This window comes from Euprymna scolopes, chromosome 5 (genome assembly GCF_053919585.1).
Source record: "Euprymna scolopes isolate OS-2025 chromosome 5, ASM5391958v1, whole genome shotgun sequence".
NCBI lineage: Eukaryota > Metazoa > Mollusca > Cephalopoda > Sepiida > Sepiolidae > Euprymna > Euprymna scolopes.
This window is the reverse complement of record NC_136486.1, coordinates 116,271,785-116,289,792: the sequence shown is the minus strand read 5'-3', so window position 1 is coordinate 116,289,792 and position 18,008 is coordinate 116,271,785. Positions and strand designations below refer to the sequence as shown.

The 18,008-nt window shown below is 29.9% G+C and overlaps 1 protein-coding gene across 1 annotated transcript in view; it reads left to right on the top strand.

The window, feature by feature from the left end:
- The window catches only part of LOC145276964 (uncharacterized), a 34,776-nt gene extending 18,130 nt beyond the window's left edge, over nucleotides 1–16,646 (top strand). The window contains exon 2 of the mRNA XM_080128506.1: nucleotides 16,144–16,646. The gene's annotated coding sequence lies outside the window, so the exon portion shown is untranslated. The remainder of the gene's footprint in view (nucleotides 1–16,143) is intronic.
- The last annotated feature ends 1,362 nt before the right edge of the window (nucleotides 16,647–18,008 follow it).

Here is an 18,008-nt window from a genome sequence, read left to right as displayed (position 1 = left end):
TCACTTTCCATAAAAATAACGATAAAGCAGAGACAAAGTCGCAACATCTCTTCTGTGAGATAGAGGTTGCAGCGAAGAGAAAATGACATCTCCTACGAGGCTACGAAGTTTATTTTGAACTCTATCAAGGCAGGACAAGTCCTTTCCAGCAGCTCCTGCCCAGATGTGGCAACAGTATTCCATCCTTGGACGTACTTGGCAGCAGATTTGATGTACGTGTTCCATTTAAGTTCAGAAGTAAAGGTCAAGCCCAGAAGTTTGACAAAACTTGAGGCCTCCTCAAGACGAGAGCCATTCATGTTAATTGATGCCAGATGTGGATCAGAATGTTGATGATGTAAAGAGAGAAGCTTGGTTTTAGATGCATTAAAAGTAAACAGCCACTCATTTCCCCATAGTACAACGTGATCAAGATCAGAGGAGAGAGAATCGGAGAGAACTTGGTCGTTTACTGTTTTAGATGTGCTACCATAGATGGTAGTGTCATCAGCAAAAATGTCTACGAATAATGTAAGGATGTGATTTGAAAGATCATTAATGTAGATCAGGAAAAGAGTTGGGCTCAGGATGTACCCCTGAGGGACTCCAGCATTAATACTGTGAGCTTCTGATTTTTGCCCATGAACTAATACTCGTATGAACCTATCAGAGAGAAATGATTTAATAATTGAGAAGACAGCTGGAGATCTTGTGAAGTAAATCTTTATGCTATACCCTATCAAAGGCCTTTGATATGCCAAGAACAATTGCCCTAGAAAGGTTGGCTCTGTCGAGAGATTTGCTAAACATACGATATATAACTGTAAACACATCTGCTGTAGATCTAGCAGAACGGAAACCATATTGTGTTACACTAAGAAGGGTATTTTTGTTGAGATGGTTGATTACTTCTCTATTTAACACATATTCCAGTAACTTACTCATGACGCATAGGAGACTTATTGGCCTCTACTGAGAGGGGGGTGAGAGATCACCTGAATTCTTAAATACAGGGCATACTGATGAGATTTTCCAGGGTGATGGGACGCAATTCTCCTTAAGACAACGATTAAACAGTTTCGTAGTATGGGCGCTAGTTCTGGTTGAAGTTTTTTGAGTACTATAATTGGAATACCGTCAGGGCTGGTTGCTTTACTGGAATCAAGGTTTTTCATTAGCTTGACAACATCACGTACATATATTTGTATATAAAATAGCGTGTTTTCTGATACAGAAGGAAATATTGGGGGTTGGCGGCCTTTATCGCAAAGGGTAGTAATTTGCCTCACTTTTTATCTGTGCCTAAACCTAAACGTAGATTCCATGAACAAAGCTTCGTTCTTAGAACTGCACGCCTATGGAATTGTCTCCCGTTTTTCTGCTTTCCAGCTGACTACAATATGGTTGTCTTCAAGTCTAACGTAAACAAGTTCTTGATGAGCCGTTCCATATAAGTTGACAAATTTACCGAATTTCCATTACTAACGATTACTATAATGTCTAATTTTCTACTGTACTCTCTTTAATACTTATCCTCCGGTTGCCTCTTGGCCTTGATAAATGATTATGTTTATATATATATATATATATATATATATATATATATATATATATATATATATGAAAACAGACGACGGGGTTTTTTACGTTTTCATCCTATTCCTTATTGTTGGCTGAGCGAGTTAGTTTCAAGTTTATTCTATTAACACTAGAACATCGCTCATACAGTCAGAACTATGATAAGAACAATAACGAATCCGTCTATATATATATATATATATATATATATATATATATATATATATATATATATATATATATATATATATATGCGCGTTTGTGTATGTGCATTCTTAAAACATACAAAATTCAGTAAACTGTTTGTATGAGTCATGCTTACAAGATTTACTACATTTAATCTGCCAACAAAAGATCTATATGAAAATACATATTCGGATATTTTTCATTGGTAAACTTTATCACTTTCAGTTTTCTTTTCTCTGTTTGTCTACTCTAACACTAAATTAATATACCTAAGTGCAATGCAAACAATATTAAATTTCATAGCAGGAAATGAATTACAAACTTTCAGTTCATAATTCTGCCTTTTTGTTAAAATGTTCATAAAACTCTTTGTGAATTTGAAGACAGCAAAGAGATCAAACATTTTTCTACTGCAAAAAAAGTGATCATTCTCAAACCCCACAAGATATTATTTCTAACGCCATTCTCTCCAATTATAAGAGTTAAATACGTCGCAAGATGAAGCACTGTTGTCGCAAGTGTCAAGGTGCGTCTCAAAGTAAGTTTACATGCTTTGATGGGGTACAAAACTGACTTAAAATATTGTTGGCGATATAATATTATCATTTCTGCTTCTCTCTCGTCAAGGAACAGATGTCGTACGTCTTTCCTTGCTTTATTCTTACTTTCCGTGTATCTGCTTGACTGAGCTTCAAATTATGGTATCCTATAAATCATGTATAACAAAAACTCGTCTAACTACAACCACTGTACTTAAGTTACTTTTCTAGCCATTTAACTACAGCTAAACGAAACTTCTACGAGCTAAGTTTCTTTCTTAAACTTACTCCATCTGAGAAACAAAATATCTCAGGACTGCTTTCTGATTGACTATAATATGATTGTTTTCAATTTTCTGTTGAGCTGTTCTGTAATCAAACTCTGCATAATTCCTACAAATGCTCCCTGCCCACCTAACACACTTTTCTTTGAGTGTTCCTCCAAACCTAGTAAGCAAGAAAAAGCGATTAAAAGAAGCGGCAATGAAAAAATATATATATTACCGTTGTTCCACGTCAAGTTTTGTGTAAGAACATAATCTCAGTGTCATATATATATATATATATATATATATATATATATATATATATATATATATATATATATATAACCACTGGTATAAATGCAACAGTTATTAATAGAAAAATACTTTTGTTTTAAGAAATAGAAAACAACTGTTTCGAGTATCCCAGTGTTTTAAATTATTATTTAAAGGGCCGACAAGGCAATAATTGTTTTCAAAATATTACACTCTCTTATTGTAATAATCAAGCGTATAAGATGGTGTCTACTGAAGAATGCTTAAGTCTTTTTTTTATTATTAAAATGTTGCTGTTAGGGAACCACGTATTATCATATTGTAACACAGTGTTCATCAATGAGTCAAATGAGTGTTACACAATATCACGGTAATGATTCCACACATATCTCAGTGGTTTATTTCCTCAAACACTAAACTTTTTTATGGATGAGTATCGCTTCAAATCTGGATCTTTTGTGAAACAGTAAATGGAGTCGTAGAAATTAATGTTTTTTCCTTGCACCCTCCTCACATACCACGCATATTTCAATGAAAGGTTGCATTCGCTTTTTGTGTCAACTAGATTTAGTTATTATAAGTCATCGTGAAATTTCTAGTAAAGTGATACTTCATTTTTCAAATATATGTATTCATTTATTTTTGCGTTGATTTTAGTTCTTCACTTATTTCGATTTTTTTCTTTCATGTCTTTTCAAGTATTTATATTTATGTTTTTTTTTAAATTCTATTCTTTTCTATGAGTGTTATTCTTTATTCTGTTTATGTATCAATATTTGTTGTGCATATATTTCACTTTTCGGCTTTCTTATCAAATAATTCACCATCATATATTTTCACTGAGCATATATATATATATATATATGTATGTATGTATGTATATATATATATATATATATATATATATATATATATATATATATGGGGGTGTATGTCTCTCTGTGTGTGTTTGTGTGTGCGTGTGGTAGTTTGTTTTTGTGCGTGTGTATGTATTATTTATGCATTCTGTTTGTGGTGTAAAACAAGTTTATAACTGGAAATACTAAATCCATTTATAAACGGGACTAGTTTCTCAATATAAATAGTATTATCTATACTTATATCTTTTATTTTTTGCCTTTTCACTTCTGAAACAACGCATATACACACAGACACACGCACACACACACGCACACACACACATATATATGAATGTGTGTATATATATATATATATATTACATAAACAATATTACATAAACAATAACATATATATATATATATATATTTAGTTTTACTAAATATATATTTACTTATACAATGATACATATATATGTAATTAATACAAACGTCCAGAGAAACATGGTGTTTTCATCTTGAAGCTACGGAAGTGACATAGGAGGAAAACTGTTTTTTTTTTCTGCGTGTTCATCATTGACAACTTACTGGGTTCCGTCTGCAATATTTTGAATAAAATATTAAAGGATGATCAAAATATGGCTAATAAAAGTGAGTGAGCGTTTTACTTAAATTCCGAAAAAGCCAGTAATGGTCATCTGATTGGAAGCTATAAAAGCATGTGTATCTGAAATTCAAGGTAAAATCAAATATGTACGCCGTAACTATTGTAACATCAGTAAATATAAACCTGTTATTGTATTATATATGTGTGTGTATATGTATATGTCTATTAATTTCTGATGATGAATTTATGGTTTATGTGTCTACGTTTTATTTTCTTTGTCTGTTTTCTACTACTCAATTTATATATATATATATATGGTGCTATATATATATATATATATATATATATATATATATATATATATATATATATATGTCTGTGGGTGTGTCTTTGTGTGTGTGTGTGTGTGAAAGCTGTTTTCTCGTCTTTGTCATGTGTTATATACAACTGCATCATCTCTAATTCAAATATATTTCATCTTTCTGAATATTCTCGCATTCTTCTATCCTTCTAATATGTGCACCTTTTCTCACATCCATTTCACTTGCCTACGGTTATTCCATTATGCACGCAGTAGCAATCATTATTAGTCACACAACATTAGTAGAAATAGTTTGCATCAACATCAGCTTTGGTAATACTTTTGCATCAACATCAGCTTTGGTAACACTTTGCCTCACAACAAAATAAATAGTTTAAAGCGCGCATTCACTCTCGATGATGCGAATGCACGATTCTGCACTCCTCATGAGTTTTACGCATGACGACCATTGTCCGTTTATTTCAGCTGGATTCTTCCATTTAAATATTTTTGATTCTAACGATGGTGATAAACATGTTCATAGCATTAAGGAATTCTACCGAATCAGAAATACTGTACTTCTTTTTGAAGGATGATATCTGCCTGTTTTTAATCATATATTTACATGTTTACTTCATAATTAAAGATAAATATTTATGTAGTTACATATCTGTATGCTAATTAATCACGTTGATAGCTCGTTAAATGTAAGATCACATCAGTGAAACGATGTTTAGCCTGGACTATACTTAAATGGGACACCATTTAGAATGATTAGGTGCTTGGATAACGGTTGGCGCTATCGGTTACTCGTGTCTAAGACAAACACATGAACCTGCGCATTATATATATATATATATATATATATATATATATATATATATATATATATATATATATACTAACAAAAGTACCCGTCGTTGACTGGGTTCAAAAACAGCCTACAGAAAAAGGACTCTGATTTATGAAAGTATGATAGGTTATGAAAACGAAGGTTTGTAAAGAGATTACTTCGAATTTGAGGTTATAAACCAGAGCAAAATATGATGAAGTAAAAATAAAATAGATGAACCCCATAATTTATTATACCATACTTGTTCACACTGAAACACTTATCACAATATTCTGTGGATTTATATTTAAAAAAATACCCTTGTTAAACTTTGTGACATATTTTCATTCTAAAGAGGTCAGGCGCGAACGAATATCCATAATTTTATTATATCATATTTCTTCAAACTGAAACATAATTATCAAAGTGTACTTACGCAGATAGTTATGAAAAGTCTTTATTAAAGTTTGTGCCCATTTCCATTCTATGGTGGCCAGGCGCGAACGCAGACCCCACAATTTGAGTATATCATTCTTATTTAAGTTAAAACATACTTATCAAAGTATTATTATGTACATCTATATCAAAAACACTTGTAAACGTTTTTTTTTTCATTTTTAAATTTTTTAATTTCATACTTTGTGGACCAGGCGCGAACGCAGGTCCCAGAATTTTAATGAACCACCGTTCTGCGAGATCAAAGATATCCATTCCTATGTCTCGATACATCTTCTATCATTATATATAATCAGTTTTTTTTTAAATAGTCAATGATATAGGAGCCTAGGCGTGACCAGACACACACACATGCGTACGCACATAGACATTCAGCTTTATATATATATATATATATATATATATATATATATATATATATATATATATATATATATATATATATAAGAAAAATTTTAGAAGTTTAAATTCTCTCATTTAAAATTTTACAAAAAATTAATTTTTCAGTAAGGAGTAGAAATGTATTCAAATTATTTTTCTCTATTTGATTGAAAGAAGTAGATTTGAATTTTGAAAGTTAAAGTTTATACATATATGTGTATGTATATATATATATATATATATACGTGTGTGTATGTATATATATGTATATATACGTATTTATATATATATGTATGTACGTATATATGCTTATATACATGTGTATATATATAAATATATATATATATATACAAATGTCTACATATATGTAAACATATACATGCATGTGCTGTTATGTTTAACACTGCTGAAATATGAGCGAATCTAACAGATCAAAAGACACTCATAATGTAAACGGTTACTGTAAATAGTTTTTCAATGATAAACATTGATATAATTTTATGTATATGTATGCACATATATGTTTATGTATGTGTGAATCTATATTCACAGGTATGTGAACCATATAATTATACTCAATATGACAACTCATCCAATATTACTAATTTATCCATGGTTGCTTTGATACTTATTGAACTGTAAAAAATGATATCAAATAGAATAATAAATATGTAAATCTCACAGAAATCCTCAATTATAGTCTATTTGCATAGTGATGCATTTCTGAAAATTTGGGCAAAATTCCTTTGTTAATGAACCTTATCACCATTGTTTAAATTTGTAGTGTCACTTTACATGTGGATTGTTGCTGTAATAATAATGTCTGATATTTTTTTCTGTATTAATGTTTTCCAGTTTTTCATTTCAGAAGAAAAAAAAATTCTCTCTCGCAGTGTTTATTAACAATTATAATTTACTGATTACAGTTTTGTTTAGTTCATAATCAAAATGTGAATCGTGAAAACTAGCATTCAATATATTTTTTAAAGACGCATAAGTGAATTACTTATAGTTTTTCACTCTGGAGAAATTCTGATGTATGTGGAAAATGTGTTTAGTAAACGCCGTAATGTGATATTATTGCTAAAACGCAAAAGCAAGTCACAATTTTTGTAAAGCAAATTTTTTCTCTAATACCAATTATCCTGTCTACAGCTTGTAAATGTCCGCAAGACAAAAACTGTCTCGTTCTTAATTTGCGCTCTTAAAATCCACAGTCGATACTCTACTTCACAACGGCTTTAATCCAGAGAACAAGTTTAGATAAAAAATAATTATATATATATATATATATATATATATATATATATGTGTGTGTGTGTGTGTGTGTGTGTGTGTGTGTGTTTATGTATATTGTTTTAACTCATACAAACTATATTGACAACACATATGCATACATGTTTCTGTTGCTACTCGTTTGGCGAAGCAGCGCTTTCCGGTCAAACTTTCTTGGCGAGAAAGCGCTGCGCTTTAGCCGGGGCAACAACAAATATATGGATCCAAATATTCGGCCCAAACTGTTTTTATTCCTAAGACACTATAGGTATGCTCTGCTAGTCATTAAGCATTTTTTAATGAACACCGGGTTTCAGAAACTTTACACTTAGGAAACTACAAGGATATAATCATTGCATATATATAGCCTGAAGAGTCCTAGAGTGGATAAAACGCGGATTATTCAGTGTAGCTTAATCGCCATATGCATTTTTTAACTTACCATATATATATATATATATATATATATATATATGGAGAGAGAGAGGGGGGAGAGAGAGAAAGAGAGAGAGCACTTTTTGTGTCTGGGTCTGTGTGAGTGCGTTCCATACGTATTCCGAAACGGCTGAGCCGATATGTTTGAAATTTTAAATAGATGTCTGGGAGTGCTCTAAGATAGGTTTCTATTAGAATGGCGCCAATAACTATCGAATATTGATAATCGATAACGTCCTATTAAGAGAAGCACAGTTAGATTATTACAAAAGTTAGCACATTTGTAAAGTGTAACACCACATGTTCTCTCGAAATATTTTATCACCGTACTATCCGAAGGGCCAGGTGAATAAAATCAACCGTACACACATTGATAATACAGGGGCATATTTGAAATTAATGTTTCGTTTTTGAGCACGAATGAACTATGATATTTGAATGATTATAAAAGTTTGATTCAGGCCATTATATAAAAATAATTTTATCATATTAACGATAGGTTCTGTACAGTGCAATGTAGCCTCAGATGTATTGTGGACAAAATCACTTTAAGAAAGCATGTGAACCTTCGCTTCGGGTCACAGCGGTTGACCCACGACTAGAGCAGGCAATAATTCGATTCGATTTTACTAATTTACATGACAATAAAAGAATTAGAAGTAACAGCGAACAGAGATGCAGTCAGATTTATAATTGTTGGGGAATCATTACGTGGGTGAAATTTATACAACTTATTTTATTTATGTTTTCTCGTAGTTCATCATCGTAAGCATTTTCGTACTTTGTATCCAGTCTAATAAATGCTAGTTTTCTTTGTGATAACGGTGTTCGTGCAGATTGGAATAAATTCTGAATGATTTTCCAACATGCTATAAAACATAGTTGTTAATAAACACTGCCAGTAAATGAGTATTTATCTTGCAAACAGTCATTAATGAAAATAATTTGGATTTTTTGTAGAACAAAAAAAAAACATTAAACAAAGGTAGATGCTGTTATTTGTTATCGCCAAAACATTAAGCGAAAGATTTCTGTGAATTATTTATTGACAGATATAAATGTCATATGAGGGTTAAAATATTAATTCGATTATACTACAAACAATTACAACAGCTCAGTACAATTATATTCATCAGTTCATTAGTTCAATATCAGCTTTTTGATACTGTTTTAAAATAGGTATTACTTTGAGAATATTTTGTGCACCTTTTTAAACTTTGATACTATATTGATTGCATTCTTTGAAAACTTGTTCATTTGTAGTTTGTGAATGTTATCATATTTCCGTAACACATTCAACAAATGGGTAGTTATACATTAGGAATGGTTACTCCTTTTTAGAGAGTATGTACTTATAATCCTTATAGACGTGTCTTACTCGGCTCAGGAAACGGGGACTACAGTTTAAAATGAGGCAAAATGGAATTGCTTAACATGTAGATTGTGCCGTTTATTACGAGACCCAATAAATAATTTATTAATTTTATATACTTTAAACAACATTGAGTATAAGCATGAAAAATTATTTGCTTTTATGTTCTAGAATGCTTTAATTAATTCCATGAGTTGAGCACGTTTTGTGTCGAAGCAAATATAATTCGATTATTTACTTTATGAAAACCTGCAGATGGTAGTATGTCAAAATATTATTGAATTAAAGAATTCAGAAAATGTCGAATATCAGCAAATAATGATATTATAACTTGTTAGGCTGATCAAATTCAAAAAGATATAACAGATATAAAGCATATGTGATTTGGCTGATATATTTAAAACAATCTTATACTAGTTATTATATCGTATACTAGTTATTATATCGTATACTACTTATTCTATCGTATACTACTTATTCCATCGTATACTACTTATTATATCGTATACTACTTATTATATCGTATACTACTTATTCTATCGTATACTACTTATTCTATCGTATACTACTTATTATATCTTATACTACTTATTATATCGTATACTACTTATTATATCGTATACTACTTATTATATCGTATACTACTTATTATATCGTATACTACTTATTCTATCGTATACTACTTATTATATCGTATACTACTTATTATATCGTATACTACTTATTCCATCGTATACCAAACCAGATATAGACAATATAGCAGCAGATTTGTGTCGGTGTTACTGACCTTGCAGCGTAAAGAAGTTTGGTTTTGCTGTACGAAATCACATTTGTATCCGCTTGACGAAATATATACCTTAAAATACCCTGAAACTCAGAAGTTATCGGTTGTTCATCATTTTGAAAAAAAAAAAGGCTCCTATAACATTTACATCATCTCCATCAACCCACCCGAATTCTGTTACCCATTGTTAGTCTAGTAAATGAATATAAACTTACGAATTATCTGTAAAACATTACTATCAAATATTTCTTCGGGATTTTAAGAGAAAAAATGTCTGTTTTGGAGATGCTACCCTCGTTTTTAATTAATAACATAATAATTTGCAAAAAAAAAAAACAACATTAACATTATCAATAATATTGCATGAAGAAATATTTGATACGTCATCACCTACGATCGTCGGATTATTTGTAGTATTTTTATAAATAATTTGATTTTGCATGTGTGATGTTTGAGAAGGTGCTTTGCATTTAAAGAATATGAAATAATATAGAAAATAAAGAAAAAAACGGTGGCACTTAATATGTATCAAGTTTTTGAAATAGTTTCAAGTTTAGTTATAAACTAAATTCTTGATTCGAAATATATTAGCTTTATAGAAATCGAAAATGCATTGCTTCCTTCCTGGGATACGTTTTAAAAGACCAGGGTGCTCATTTTTACAGACGCTGGCTTGTTTTGTCCTCGCTTCACGGCCTTGTGCCATATCCTTCTGTAGCGGGAGTAAAAACAAACGCCAGTTTACGTTTACACAATTAAAACATTAAATGCAGCTCATCATCTCGTATTATATCAAATGCAGAACTTAAGAAAATTGGAATACAATGCATTGAAATAATTTGAATATAAAAATAAATAATGGAATCAGATATTTCATGTAATATATATTACCATTTAAACACCATAAATGCTGGGATCACATTTTTTGAGATTCCTAAAATATAACTTCGTGATAATATTATTTCAATCACTTAAAAAATGTTTCATTGTGAGCGACCAAATTGTATGTACACTAAACGAAATTTCAAACATCTAGAATAGCGATGCTCCGTTTACGCTGTGCAAGTTGAGCCGCCCACCTCCAAACGAAAAAGTTTCTAGGAAATATCAAAGTTGCAAACAGTTCGCTGTCGCACGCATATCCTGGGCATGGGAGATAACAATGTAATGTCTTCATAATTTTTGCTGCTATATCCAGCTCCTGATGGGTATCAATCTGGGATTGACAAGGCTCAACGTTGATTAATTTTGATGATCTGGCAGAGACCGGTGTTATTAATCCGTCCAAATTTCAAACATTGTTTCATGATTTCTTAGCATATTTGTTTAAATCCGACCATATGTTGCAGAACTTTTTTTATACAGGTCGACAGTAGATTCTCAAAACGTACACTAATTTTCAGAAATGCACTTATTAAATTTTGCAGTATTTGTTGAAGTCATGACGTATATGCTGAGAAACTGCGACGACAAAAACGTGAGTCTCAGAATGGGGAATAAAGAACAAAAACAATGATTTTAACGTGATCACATATTTATATAACTGAATACCCAAGTTAATACGATGAAGAGTTACTTCCGGATTAATGTAATACTCAGTGTTCTGTTCGGGCATTTGTGTAGTTGTACCTTGAATCAAATAAATTGCATTTTTTGGTCTTCCTGTTTTTCGAATAATTCAAAGAAAAGATGTCTTACTAAAAATAAAACAGATGAGACTTTTTAATGGCATGCACTAACCTTATTAGAATTTAATTTCGCTACGTCTTTTCTTCGGATATGTTCAATGTTAATGTGTTAGGTTTTCAGCTCGGAAATAATTGAATATCCGAAACGACAGAGATCCGTTCGTCTAAAAGCTAATTATTTTATCATGATAATGACATCCATGATTATTATATAGAAGATGGATTGCGGATAGAAATAAATACAAAGAAGAATGAATACGAACGCCTTCTTAAATGCCATATTCGAGCAAAGTCTATCTTTGTATTCAACTTTCTAATGTAATTATCAAATGAAAACGGATATTCTTTGTCATGGCGATAATGTCTCTTTTTCAAGTTTATTTAAACTTGTGAAAATTGAATTTATTATCGAAGACCATCCTATATAAACACTTACACACACACACTTACACACACAATCATATATATATATATATATATATACGATTATATAAAAGAAACTTTGTGTGTGTCTGTGTATGAGTTCGTTTCCTATCGACTCGATAACGGTTGGTCCGATTTTTATCAAAATATCTCCGATAGGTATGGATTATTGATATAATCTGATGAAAGAAGAAACATGCGATTTGGACGAAAGTAAACACCTTACACAGCACCCTATGATTCCCTTTGCTAATCCTTAAAACATCACCATAAAAATGTATTGAATTAATAATTAATAAACGCGCAGTACGGGTGCAGACACTAAACAATCCAGAGTGTTGGAATGACAGAAGTCGTGAACGTTTAATATATACGTATACACACACAAATATATATATATATATATATATATATATATATATATATATCTACGTGTGTGTATGTGTGTGTGTGCGTGTGTGTGTATATATAATATATAATATATATGGCTAAATACAAACCAATCAACATGATGATTAAAAAATAAACATGAAAATAAAGGGTAGCTAACTAGGTTTCGTTCCTCCCTCAACAGGGCTAAATTGAGGAAAATACGATTAAAAAAATAGTCATGAATATGGCAGGGGAGTCAAAAAAAAAAAAAGAGAAGAAAAATAAGCGGGGGAAAAAATTACAGAGAAACCAAATTAAGTCATACACAATTTGTCTGTTGGCTTGCAAAGAGAAGGTCTCAAAGACTTAATAAAAATAGTTTCGAGACTTTTTAGATTCAAGGGTGAGTGCGACTTACTCATACTAATAGCATATACTTGAACACTGGCGTATTATTGCCGAAAAACAGTCTAGTCCGTAGAGTTGTGAAAAGTAGCTCTGTAGAGTAAGCTATATACAAGCAAGCCGCGTGAGTATATGCCCGAAATTGTATTTAAATTATAAATGTCAAAAATTAGCGTATTGCATATACAACATATTTGCATAATAAGTATATTTTCTGTTATTATTTTAATTCAAAGTTCGCTGCCTCTAAAATACACCTAAAGTGCAAAGTTTATTTTTATGTATTAATACTTTAAAAGAACACTTTTCGTAATACTGTAGGTATATAGCAATCTCAATAGGTGCATTTATCCTAGAGCTATATTGATATTGAGTAGTTATTAACAATATCTTTTATTTGAACCTTGCAATATACATAATCCACAATACGTATACTGATTAGAATATTGTTACCAGAGTTAATTGTAAACCTTGAAAATAGAAAATTGATTATAAATCTTGAAAATAGAAGCTCAATGTATGTTATATTACAAATACATCTGTATTTTAGATAATTACTTCCACAAAAGAGAATTGATAGACAAACCGGTGTATTAGCATATGAATGCCATCATGCAGAGGTTGTATAGCCATTAAAGGAACTAGATATGACTAGATTCAGAATGACGAGAATATTTATTAATATATTCTTTTTATATATGTATATGTGATTTTATTTTCACCTTTTTGTTTCTATTATTTTAAAAACGTATTTACAATTACTAATCTTAACTGATTTACTTTTATTTACATTAATTAATTCGATTTGCTTTTTATTATTTTAGCTTCAATCAGGTAAAGTAAACGTCAGCCTTATAATAACGCCGTTCTTTTTCAGGTGTAAAATTTTATTTGCTAATGTATTCTTTCTTTAAATTATCCCCATTTTTCATTATCTTTACACATATTTTCTGTCTCTTAAAATGTCATCAATAACTGCAAAAAATGCACGAGACTATGTTCATGTCTTCTCACAATAATACAATTTAGAAAATAAGTATGAATATATGTATGAAGAAAATATTTACATGGGGGTATAGTGTGTTTTTTGGTCAATCACTTTTTAAATTATATATATATGTGCATATATATATATACGTATATATATATATCACTTTATTATCGATTAGGCATTGATGGCATTAAATTAAATTTATATGTATAAGTTATTATATATATGCACACATATATATACACACATAACTAGACACCCCCCACATGTATGTATATATATATATATATATATATATATATATATATAGTCATCCACATACAGTACTGTTTCGCTGTTTCACAGCTCATCAGTGCGGCTAGACATCAATACTCAATATATATATATATATATATATATATATATATATATATATATATATATATATTTGAGCGTCTACTGGAGAGAATTTGAATGCCTACGGGAGAGAACTTGAATGCCTACTAGTCACTGTCCTCGAGTGTCTAAGGTCTCTCTGTACAGGGGTTTGTCAGAACAACCTGGCATGTGGATACTTTTTCCATAGAAATAAACCCTGACCAAATATTCAAAATCACATAATATTCGCTGCCCAAATAAGATCTGCTCACTATGGCTAACACACATTAGCTTTTATGAGGAATGGTTCACCTTCTCCAAGTGATGTTACCTCAAGTAATAGCACGAAGCTGGATACTCCCCCAAACTAGATAAATTCTTGTCCTGGAATCAAGAAATACCAAGAAGCCAAAATGAAAGACATACTACAACGCATGAAAATGGTTACTTGGGGAGAAGAAAATTGTTCTCAATTTTTTTTGTTTTTACTAACTCAGTGTTTGAGAGATAAAGAACTTAAATTGAACATTCGAATATCTATGTATCTCGTATAGACTTCAAGTGTTAGCCCTGGGTTATGGGTCCCGAGATTTCTGAGAACTTCGACTGAAGTAAAATAAAACAAAAAATATATAAATGCACACACACACACACACACACACACACACATATATATATATATATATATATATATATATATATATATATATATATATATACAGTAATGCCTAATCCGAAGTAAGGTGTAGAGAACCGCGATAATTATTATCATACTTTCCAGAGAAGTTGAAACTTGAATGTAACCTTATATTTCTTTCATATGTATGTATGTCATATTTATTTGTAAGATGTATTTTTTTTACCTTGTTTAAGTTTATTTATAAATCAATAGATTTTCACGCATTTTTAGTGCTTTACAAATATATTCTGAATAAAAGTGAAGTTATACCTCGCACAATCATTTATTTGTGAGTGAGCGCAGTTAATTTACGTGCATGTATGGATGAATATATAATATTTAAAAAAATATAAATTCAGACAATAAATTGTCATTAGATTAAATATTTTCTAAATTTTGTTATCATAATTTTCTGCAATTAATGAATTGATATAATTTTTATGCATTGTTACTTATTTTTCCCTAGAGTAAGTTTAATGTAATATATATATCTATGCATATTTACCTTATATATATATATATGTGTGTGTGTATACATATATATATATATATATATATATGTATATATGTATGTATATATATGCATACACATATATATACATATATACATACATATATATATATAAAGAGAGAGAGAGAGAGAGAGATTTAGTACAAATAATACAAGTGGAACAACATATATACAGTTTTTATATTTTTATTCAGACTTAACAATAAATTATGAATTAGCTCGAGATTCGATATAAACAATGTTATTTTAATTGTTTAATTAAATCTGAAGCTGTATTGTTTAATATCCATGAATATTAACTTATGTTTTATTTATGTAAATAAGTGAACGATATCATTTCTTGTATAGAATATATTATTTAATTAGAGATGTTTTAATGTAACATATAATATATATGTGTATGTATGTATCTATGTATATATATATGTATGTATATATATATATATATATGTGTGTGCATATATATATATATATATTCATAGAAGTAAATTACGTACTTTAAGAGGTTTTTATTGTTTTAGGTATACACATTATTTTCTTATATGCGTGGATCATTTTAGTCGACGCAATTTATGCTCTGTTTTCTTATATTGTTCTACGTATTTCATTTTTCACAGGTTAACAAACGAGAAGGGTGAGCTTTAATACGGAGAGAAACATCCCGAATGTGCTGACTGATATTGGTTTGAGACGTTCCCTGGTTGATCCTTGCAAAAACTACAACAACAACAACAACAACAACAACAACAACAACAACAACAACAAAAACAACAACAAAACAACAACAACAACACATGAACAACATATGTGTATACATGCATACGTATACATATATAAATATATACATATATGTAATATATATTAACATATATATATGTATATATTTATATATACATGTATAATTAAGGAACTGCTTCTAAAGCTCCTTCGCACTCGCAATTCCGCTCAACCTAAACAAGTGTAACTCTTTCCATAGCAGGAAACAAACAAAACAAACGCCCTGCTAAAACAGACTAAACAGCGAAAATAAAATAAAATCACACTACAAGTTAACACGAACACACCTTATATATATATATATATATATATATATATATATATATATATATATATATATATAACAGAACAAGAAAAATATTAGGATATATTTTTTAGTAATCTATTAAGGGTAATATCAGTAAAAGAAATGGACTTGACTATGAATATAGATAACAACATTCAAAACACCGTGACTATTTTTGTTGTGGAAAATAGAACATTTAATTTTCTATGCGATAATATGCAAATTTTAATAACTATGAATATATACACATATATATATATATATATGTATGTATATATGTATATATGTGTAAATAATATATACATCTCTATATATAAAAATGGCAATATTTTTTCAAATTAAATCTATTTTTGAACGTTATATTAAGAAAAGATAAAATTCAATTAAACGCTGATTAATGAAAAAGAACACTATAATTCAACTAATTTAATATGTTCTTATGTACGTGATCAACGCATAAAAAGGAAAACACGTGTTTAAGGAAACTACATCCAACAGAAATAATTATGAAGTTGTGTAATACTTAATATGGCTGTAAATTACACATATACAATTCTTAATGAATATATATATCACCCATAAGCATTGAGAAAATGCTACACATTTATATTATTCTCATACATTCCCTATATATATATATATATATATATATACACATATATATATGTGTGTGTGTGTATGCATATATACATACATACATACATACATACATACATGCATGCATGCATGCATATAGAACATTACAATTTCCGATTCAGGTCAGAAAATTAAAAAAAAACACATAAAATTATTATGCATTATAATTTTTACACAGATACTCACTGAATATATCAACAATAATAACCCACAGACACCTAATACACGCATACACGCATAAGAAATAAAACAAATATTGATGACTATACATCTTGTCCACGGAGCTGTTTGAACTTTGTTTTAGATTTGACAAAACGAAGAGGAAAGACGAGTTTGATGAATAAAGGAAAAACCAAAAAAATATTTTAGAAAATCGGATGTTTCTGATGTTTTCACTCTCATGTACTCTGGGATTAAATCGTGTATTTCATGTTGCTGAAAGTGTATGTTATTCATTTCGCATGTCGTTTTTTGTTGTTTCCCGTTACTTCTTTATCTCATTGAAACCATAATGCGAATACACATGGTATGCTGATATATAAAGATTGTTTGCGCCTTTTGTTTTTTATACCTGCTTATACAACTGCCCAACTGTTGATCCATATTTCCCGAAGGGGTACTTATCAAGAAAATGCACATGTAATAAATAATTTTACATTACGTTTAATACCGGCCAACGCCGGGTACATCTGCTAGTCATATATTAAATGAATGCACCAAAAATTATCTAGAAAATACATTTTTAAAAATAGACATTAAATGTTTTGTCACGTAATAAAATGG